This window comes from Pleurodeles waltl, chromosome 6, assembly GCF_031143425.1.
Source record: "Pleurodeles waltl isolate 20211129_DDA chromosome 6, aPleWal1.hap1.20221129, whole genome shotgun sequence".
Taxonomy (NCBI): domain Eukaryota; kingdom Metazoa; phylum Chordata; class Amphibia; order Caudata; family Salamandridae; genus Pleurodeles; species Pleurodeles waltl.
The window spans coordinates 1,408,472,699-1,408,481,915 of NC_090445.1; positions in this window are offsets into that span (position 1 = coordinate 1,408,472,699).

Sequence of the window (9,217 nt, forward strand, 5' to 3'; positions counted from 1 at the left end):
GGGAGAAACCTGGGCCCATATTTATACTTTTTTAGCACCACATTAGCGTCATTTTTTGACGCAAAAGCGGCGCAAACTTACAAAATACAATTGTATTTTTTAAGTTTGCGCTGCTTTTGCGTCAAAAAGTGGCGCAAATGCGGTGCTAAAAAAGTATAAATATGGGCCCTGGAGTCAAACAATCTGCAGGTGGCTGGACAGAAAGGAAGAGTTTCAGTTAAAGGCCTTGTCTTTGGAGCCCAATATCATGAAGATGCATGAGGCATGTCAGGTTTTCCAAAGGCTTTATTATCTACTTGGAACTTTAGGCCATTCCATGTTGAAATTATGGATAATTTCACCTTGTAGCAAAAAGGATACATAAAAAGGTCAAACCAGCCAAGAAGAAACATAACAAAGATTAAGAATTAACATAATTTATGCACAATTCTTCATTTGCCAAACTGGGCAAATAGCGCATTAACGAGCTACACCTGGGCCTCTTAAAACAACTCGGAACTACCTAAAGTGCCGCCAACCTCCGATCTGGGATCTGTTATTTATGAGCCAGGGATTTCGTGAAATGCGGCATACACCAAAAATACACTTCATATAACAGCAATGGCTTGGGGAGTTCAAGATGTTACTGCAATTCTTTTAAAAAGATCTAACGTTGTTTTTAAACTTGTATTGCAATCAAAAAGTAAAAGTTAGACTTGGTTGATAACATGTATTAAAACGTTTCAGTAAGTTGAAATGTTCATTTGGACATATTTTAAATTCTAAAATCAGCGAAAGAAAATTATTTTAAGTAAATTAAAAACTCTGATGTCTTAATTAAAAAGCTCTAACTATGTTTTTCTTGCACTAATATTGCTTTTGAGCCAGGTCCCGGGTATGACATGAATGATTACACTTTAGACGACGAAACCATGTAAGATCGGAGTAAAATCGAGTGTGTTAACATCATGCACTCCTCTACACCTAAACAATAAGTTATGGTAGCTAACATTGATTTGGTTACATACATGTCTAAACCTGCAGTTTCCATACAAGTCTCAAAGCTCTCTCTCTAGTTTTTCACCGCATAATGGGCTCAGATGTGCTTTAAATGAGTATGGTTTGAAAGAGTATCTTATGCATATCATTAAGCCCATTAAGTTCATATACATGTTTCCCAGTCAGGGGAACACAGGAAACACGCATTAGCAAAGCCACTAGATCTGGTTTAGCTGTTGATGGTTAATATATAAAACATGTTTTTAACAAGTATGTGCCACAAAATAACAAGAAGGATAATATATAAACATGACTTCCACTTAAATTTTGCAGCCATGTACTTGCAATGAACATTTAAAACTTTAAAAACATTATTCACTATAGAGCAATAAGGGTCCTTCTGAGTATGCAGATGAACTTAGAACAAGCACAGAAAGCCTTTTGTATAGGAACCTTTTTCAAGTTTAATGAATATCACAAGAGCATATGACTCCTATAGGAAAACATAAAAGATTCTATTGACTTTGAATTACTGACACCTGAAGACATAGTTTAGGCATTCAAGCATGACTTAAAAAATAACAAGCATTGGCAATGTCAATAGGTCTGGCTTCAAATTAATGTTGTTTAGCAAGGTTAAGAATTACAAGAAAATAACACGGGAATGGAAATGCATTGTGTGGATGCAAAGAACTGTAGAATAATATTGGTGTAAGGTAAAACGTCAGGTAAAGTTCCACAGTGATGCCAGACCTAAAACTCTATGTAAGTTAATGACTTCCCTCTTTCTATCTATATTACTGCAGAGACAACCACACCATTCATCTAGTAATCTTCAGACACTTTAATAGCATTGCAATGTCATATGGGTGCTCCTGAAATTCAAGCTCAGGCAGCTAGATAAATAAACAAAATGATCACAGCTGTGTGGAAGGCAAGACCTTTTTTGTGGAAGTGTGTCTGGCGAAAGCTGCATTGTCAAGCCTGATCATAAACAAGGGTTAAAGAATGGAAAGAAAAAAAGCATTGGCAAAATAATGAACCATCAAACCTGACACAGAAGTGCACTTTTATTGAGGCAATGTATACATGTGATCAGGAAAAATGCTGTCACTCACAGTGCAAAAGGGCTGATGGGTAAAGTGGCTGATCTGTTGCCCCAAGCTATATGCTTTAGTGGGTAGAAGCAAAATGTGAATGATAACTGAAAAGAGCAATAGACAAAGAGGGCTGATCCAAAGCAGCTTTATCTATGCATACAATAGAGTTTGCAATCCCAGGAGAAAGAGTTGTACCCCAGTACATTTTACTAACTGATGTACACAGTGCTTTACAAGGCATGCTGTAAAGCTCCAGCAAATAAATGTCCATTAGCAAGGTACAGTAAATAGCCACATGTCAGCGAAAGCTCTGTGGCAGACAACAAGGTGACATAAGGACCTAGTAACAACATTCATTTTGTCTAGGGTCTTCTTCTTATTCAGTCAGTATATATATTATCACAAGCACAGTCAAGAGAGCCAGCAGCAGCTAAACAGCTGTCAGAGGATGGACAGCAAAACTTGTCACTACGTGCATCTCTACTCAGAGCTAATAAGCAACATTAGCTGATTCTTACAAACTTCTTATGTAGAGTAAAATATCAAACATCCCTTAGCTCAATTTAATCATACAGACTCATGCTTGAGCTAGCCGTGATAATGTCATAAACATATATCAATAATGAATATAAAATACATTGATATGAAATTATCATCATAGCAGCAGGTAAGTACAAATGGAAACCAAACACATGATGCCAAGACATCATACTAGGTCACTTCCTGTTTTTCACCACATGTATCCTTCCTCCTGACCTACATTCCTTGCACTTCAGGCTAATAAAACCACCCCCAATAGAAAGAAGTAGGCCATTTTCTGAAAAAGTAACTTTGCTGCTTTTAAGTATGAGCTTTTTCTGTTCTTAGTAAATACAGTAATTTTGCCCACAGATTCATTATGCTTCTTTCATCATGAACTTTCTATTATGGTATTAACATTCTGAAGTAAAAAGAAATTAGTTGTTAGAATTAGGATTAGATGAAAAGTAGAGGGTTTTATAGAATTGTTAGAAGTTATTGATGAGGGTTTCTCGCTGAGGCAAGGAGACACTTGGGTGCTTGGGAGGCACACAAGCGTTAGAGCAGAGAAAGACAGCCACTTAAGCAGCCCTTTAAACATGTCCCAGGAACACCATTGCAGCCTGTGTGGCAGTTATAAACTGCTATTTTGACTTGGTAAAATAAACTTCTTGGAAGGCCTATCCCTCCGTTTTTAATACATACATGTTACCCCAGGGTGGACCCCAAACAGCCCAAAGGGCAGGGTGCAGTGTATATAAAACATTGGAAATGTAGATATAAGTTTTAAATGTCCTGGTATTTAAAAAGTCTGAATTCGTTTTTCATTACAGTGAGGCCTACCTCTTCCGTAGGATACCTTTAGATTGTCCTTTTACATTTAATAAGTGATGGCTTTCAACTGGGAGCAAGTAGGAATGGCACGTTTAAAGAACTTAAAATTCTCTTTAATGGTAAAGTTGGATTTTAAGTCACAATTCTAAAAAGGCAACTTTTAAAAAGTGGCCTTTTTCTTGTCCTAACCATTTAGTGCCTGCAGTCTGTATCCTGGGTCACATTACTAGGTGTAACTGGCAGTTGGTCTTTGTGTATTACTACCAGAGAGTGAGATATGTGGGCCATCTCTGGCTTGATAGGAGGCAAAGATGTCAACTACCACACTTGCACATCACAAAGTCTCTGCCTCAGCACAACCCCAAAGGGTTTCACATTAGTCTTTTGTTCCCCCAGACAAGTTGGGGCCAAGGCAGGGAAGAATGAAACTACAGACACCGCTGAAGGGGAAGGGCTTCTCCCACTTCAAAGTGGACACCAGGTATAAATAGTGGACCTCCAAATCTTCAGTACACTTTTGGACTTGTGTCAGATTCAGAGGAAGGACAGCCATGCTAATCTGCTGTCCTGCTGCCTTGCTGCCTGAGTGAGAAGGACTGGACGTGCATCTTGAACTCAGGACCACCAGACTGACTCCAAGGGCTAAGTGCCTGTGCTCGTGACCATAGGCACATATACAGAAAAGGCTCCAAACATCTTGAACCCTGCACCTGGACTCTGCTGATGTGAGTCCTAACCCCCCAAATGGTCATCCACCAGTCCTGGAGCCTTGGAAATGGGCCTAAAAGAGCTCTGCAAGCCCAGCTCTTGTCCCCTTATATTTCGGCACAGAGTGGTGCACGTTTAACGCAGCTCTTCAAAGCACCTCATTGAAACCAACACAGAGTAATGCAGCCTTGATACAATTCTGCATTGCACCCCTCACAGCTCATTGAATCCTCTGCTGCGCGACGCATCATTGAAGCAGGTGTTTCATCGCTTTCCAGGACTGCCACTGCATGGCGCAACACTCCTCAACCAGGATTTAAGATACATTTCTCATCAGGACTAATTTTGTCCCTGTAGCCTGCCCATGTGTCATTGCGATTGGTCAGAATTTATGACTTTGCCCACACTTTTGTTGATTTGTGATTTTAGGCGCTAGTTATACTTAAATCTTTAAAATTGTATACTTTCAGTTCTATCGATTGATTGGATTTTTGGTGTTTTGGTCTCAAATAATTTATTAAAATGTACTCTATTTTTCTAAATTGATGTGGGATTTTTCTTGTGTTGTGTGTTTACTTAATTACTGATGGTGTGTTGCATAAATACTTTACACATCTCCTCTAAATTAAGGCTGACTCCTTTTGTGCCAAGCAACCAGAAGGTTTAGCATTCTGCAGCACACACTGAAAGAGGACAACACCTCTTTTGATTTTGTGCAGGAAGGTTTCCTTTCCTCCACCAAAACAATCATTCCCGCAACGCAGACACCCTTGCACCATGGTGTATGAATGACTGTTTTGGCACATGGCCACCCATTGTGCACGAGCGCAGGGAAAAAAGACAGGAATGTGCTGTATCTTGTAGAGGCACATCAAGATGGCGGCGCTTCCCTGTGTCAAAAGATTGTAAATGTGCCCCTCAGCTAATAGGAAATCGTGGGAAGAAGAAACGCAGATGTAAAACTAGGAAACAGAATTGGTCTATAGGAAATGGGTCCTGCTGAGACGCGGTCAGTTGAAAATAGAGTCGAGTAGTGAGGGTGAGTTTAAAGAGCAGGCACACAGAAGATGTCAAGGCTAATTTCTTTGGGGGGTCAATAAGCAAGCAAGGCAGTAAACCAAGATAATGATTGGTCAAGGCAGGAGAATGTGCGGTTTGGTGGTAGAGAAGTCAAATAAAGATTACAAACCTGAATGAGACAAGAACAGATGAAAGAATATATGAATGAATGAAAAGAGAGGTTGAGTTGACGATGACACTAATGTTGTGGACTGAAAAGCTAGGAGTAAGAAGGAATGGGGAAGAAACTAGTGGGAGGGAAAGAAGGGCTTTAGGAAGTTGAAGCATAAAGGTACTCACTTTTAGAGGGATTTAGATGCAGTGAATTGGAAGACAGACACAAGATCATTGATAAGATATGAGGAGAGACACCTTTATGGGAGCCTGGAATAAAAGGTGAGAAAGAGATGAAAAACTGGGAATTTTCAGAATAAGGGTAGTAACTATAAGGGAGGGAGAAATAATAGATGTGCCATGAGTGGTCTAGATGAAGAAGAAAAGGTAGTCAAGGACAGAAGAGGAAAAGAGAGATGCAGTTGAAAAGTTCAATCAGAAAGATAAGGAGAAGAGACAGGAAAGAACTGGCCAGAGGAAGAAAAGGAGGAAATGTCGGGGAAAGGGTGGTCAATCATAATATACACAACAGACAAGGCAAGTAAAATAGTTAAAGGCGAGAATTGTGATAGGCAGAGTGGTGATAGACAGAGAATTTGAGGTGAGGAGTATCAGAAGAATCAAGAGGGTCAAATCCAGACTGAAAAATGTGAAAAGAGAACCAAAGTCATGGAAAGGTGATGTTCAGGGCCTTCCACGAGTTTACAGTGAAAAGGAAGAAGGCAGAAAGCGTGTAAATTGGAGGCATAAAAGGATCGACAGAAGACTTTTTGGAAAGTGGTCAGACAACAGAATCCTCATGTTATGAGGAAATGAACCAGAGGAGGGAGAATGATTCAAAGGTTCAGAGAGAATGGGGGGTTATAAGGGAAAGAGTTGCAGAATAACGGAAAAGGGCACAGTAGCAGCGGGACACTCAGTAATGTTAGTTCGTGACCGAAAAAAGGAAGTTTGAAATCCTTCATTGGGCTCTGGCAAGGGAAAAAAGACTGGTCAGGAAAGATGATGAAGGAGTATGTTTAAAGAGGAAACAAAAGAGGGTAAGAGGACAATTTTAGAATTGAAATGCTGGTAAAGTCTGAAAGAGAGAGAGAGAGACAGCAAAGCAACGAGACATCAATAATGGGGGACTTGAAAGCTATCAGAAGACAGAGAAGAGTCATAGCTACTATGATCTCGCTATATAAATACTATTTCAATACAATACAATACAATAGAGGGCGAAGGCAGATTAATGAAAATAGATCTCTTTAGAAGATGGGATGGCAAATTTTAGCTAGAGTGTAAGGATGCGAGGGCTGCTTGGAAAATGAATACTTGACCAAAGTTGCTCTGCCTGGTGCAGAGTTACTCACTGGGAGTGGAGATGGAGTTAGCTACAGCTGTGGAAGTATATGACACAGAGTAGTAGGGTGAAGCAGGGAAGCAACTGGCTAGAATCTAAACAAGAAAAGGAATGAAAAACGTTTGCAGATAAAGTTTATGTCTAGGTTTCAGTTTGAGGTACAAGTGAGGAAATTAAAATGCTGGTCATGAAGGAATGAAGACCGCAGTGAAATTAGGGGACTTGAATGTTGCTAGAGTAAAGAAACTGAAATGTTAGATTAGCAGAAAGAAGATGAAGATTGATGTCACCACTGATAAAGAGTGGGTAAGGTGCTGCATGGATTAGTCCAAGCAGGGTATCCAGGCTATCACAAAGGGAGGTAAGAAGCCCAGGAAATCTCTGGAGTATCATACATAAGATAGAGAGAGGAAAATGAATGAAATAGAGGACAATTTGTAAGAGAGAAACTACAAAATAAAGAAACTGGAAGAAATCTGGGAAGAGCAGGTGAAAACAACTGTCCCTCCTCCATGGATTGTGGTGCATCAGGTGCATCATGAATAGCTGTATTGAAAGGCAGAATCCATGATTCAATGACCTAGAGAAATAGGACATTAAATTGAAGGAAGAGATCAAAAGTAAATGTGGATTTGTCACATTGTGATCATGCATTCCTTGCGCTGGTGGAAGTGGGTGGAGGTGCAAGGGTAGGTAAGATTGGAGGGAGAAGGCATGGGAGTGGGAGAGAGAGGGTGCCAGGGAAGGAAGGGCAATGCAATGAAAAGGAAATGGAAAGAATGGTAGAGGCCAAGAAAATAAGAAGTACAAAGTGGCAGAGAGTTATAACTGGATCCTAGGCCGAGATGGCAGTAGGAAAAAGACGAAGTTACTGTACAATGGGTGGTCAAATCCTCCCAGCTGGATCCAGCCCACACAGTCAATTCCCTTACTTCGTCACACTTTATTTAAGGTGCCCACACAAGAAGTACCAACTTAAGATGAAATATAAAGTTGGGCTATGAATTGCTGCTGCCACTGTGGTCAGTACACTTCTAGGCATTTCTGAAGTACCAGTCACCTCTGATTTGACCTGCTCAATAAGATGGAAGAGGGGTGCGCTTCAGCAGCATTGATAAGACCAGGTGAACACAGTAGCAGATGCACCAAACGTCAGAATCACTGGGGGAAATGCAGAAGGAATCACACTATTCCTGTTATTGGAGTGCTGAGCTTCGAAATCCCAAGAGCAGGGTGCATAAATGCAAATCGGTTGCCATTTATAGACCCACTGCCTCTGTGGATCTGCGTATTCACATTTCAAGACTAATGGTGTGTACCAGGTGCCTCTGAATTGGTCAGCCAGGAATGAAAATATGGGAGGATCTCAGCGGTAAAGTAGTACCTCCATAAGTTGAAGAGTACTAGCTGATAGAAGAGGGCATCACTATTATAATTACAATCGGTCGGTGGGAGGGGTAGCTGAAACATCCCTTCCACCCAGTCACATAACATTAGTATAATGAGAGGAATCCTCTGGCAAACCTCACTAGGTGTATTGCAAATCAACTTCTCATAATGCAAATGCCGGTAGACTGGATTCCTTATTTTGGACATTTACAGTGGCACATGTTTTACTCTGGCTAGTTTGCTGATGGGCTTTTTCAAGGAAGCTGCAAAATTCAGGCTTGCAGTCAACTAAAAACAATACAAGCAGAGGCACTACATTTGTCATATCAGTCACCTGTTGCCATCCTTGTATGTTGGGCAGGTCAATATGACAGCAATGTGGTATCTGCCTGCTACTGGAGAGAGCTACTCTCATCTGGTGTTGCAAAGTTAATTTTTCTGGCTTCGGAGTGCAGCGATATGAAGTGTGACATGCAGGCCACCCTGCTGCAGACCCACTTCTATCCAAGCATCTGCACATGGGCAGGGCTAGTCACCCCTCTTAGGTGTTAGTGAACCCCCTCAATACTGAAGTGAAGGGCATCAGCAGTGAATTAATGGACACCAGAAAAAAATAGCAAAAGCAGCAAAGTCTGGGTGAGATGGTGAAAAGAGGAAAGAGGCACCTGAGTTCCGATAATTGAAAATACTTATAAGGAGTACCAATATGAAGGAATTCACTGAGAAAATCTTTTACAGTCAATTCTAATCCCGAGCCTTCACATAACTGTAGCAAATCCGCCTTTTGTGCATGGTCATCCCTGATTTTTCACCTTTTTCTCAGCTCTATTTTTGCTAGACGTAGAGCTTTGTGCACTTTTACTCTGCTGAACAGGATTAAAGTGATTGAGCTCCCACTTTAAACACTACTAAATTAGCTAACCCTTGAATACCATATGTAGAGAATGCACTCAGGGTCTAGAATTTAAATGCCACTGTTTAACTGGAGCATCTGTTGTGCCATCCAAAGAGAGGGGCTATATGACATGGCTTTGGGCCTACTATGTGTAGCCTGACATTAGCAGCCTAAAAACTATATTTGAGAGGTGGAAACCTGCTTTTAAATATTACTAAATCACTTCTAAATACACTTTTTTGTCCACAAAATAGGGTGCTTGACATTCAAAAGCGA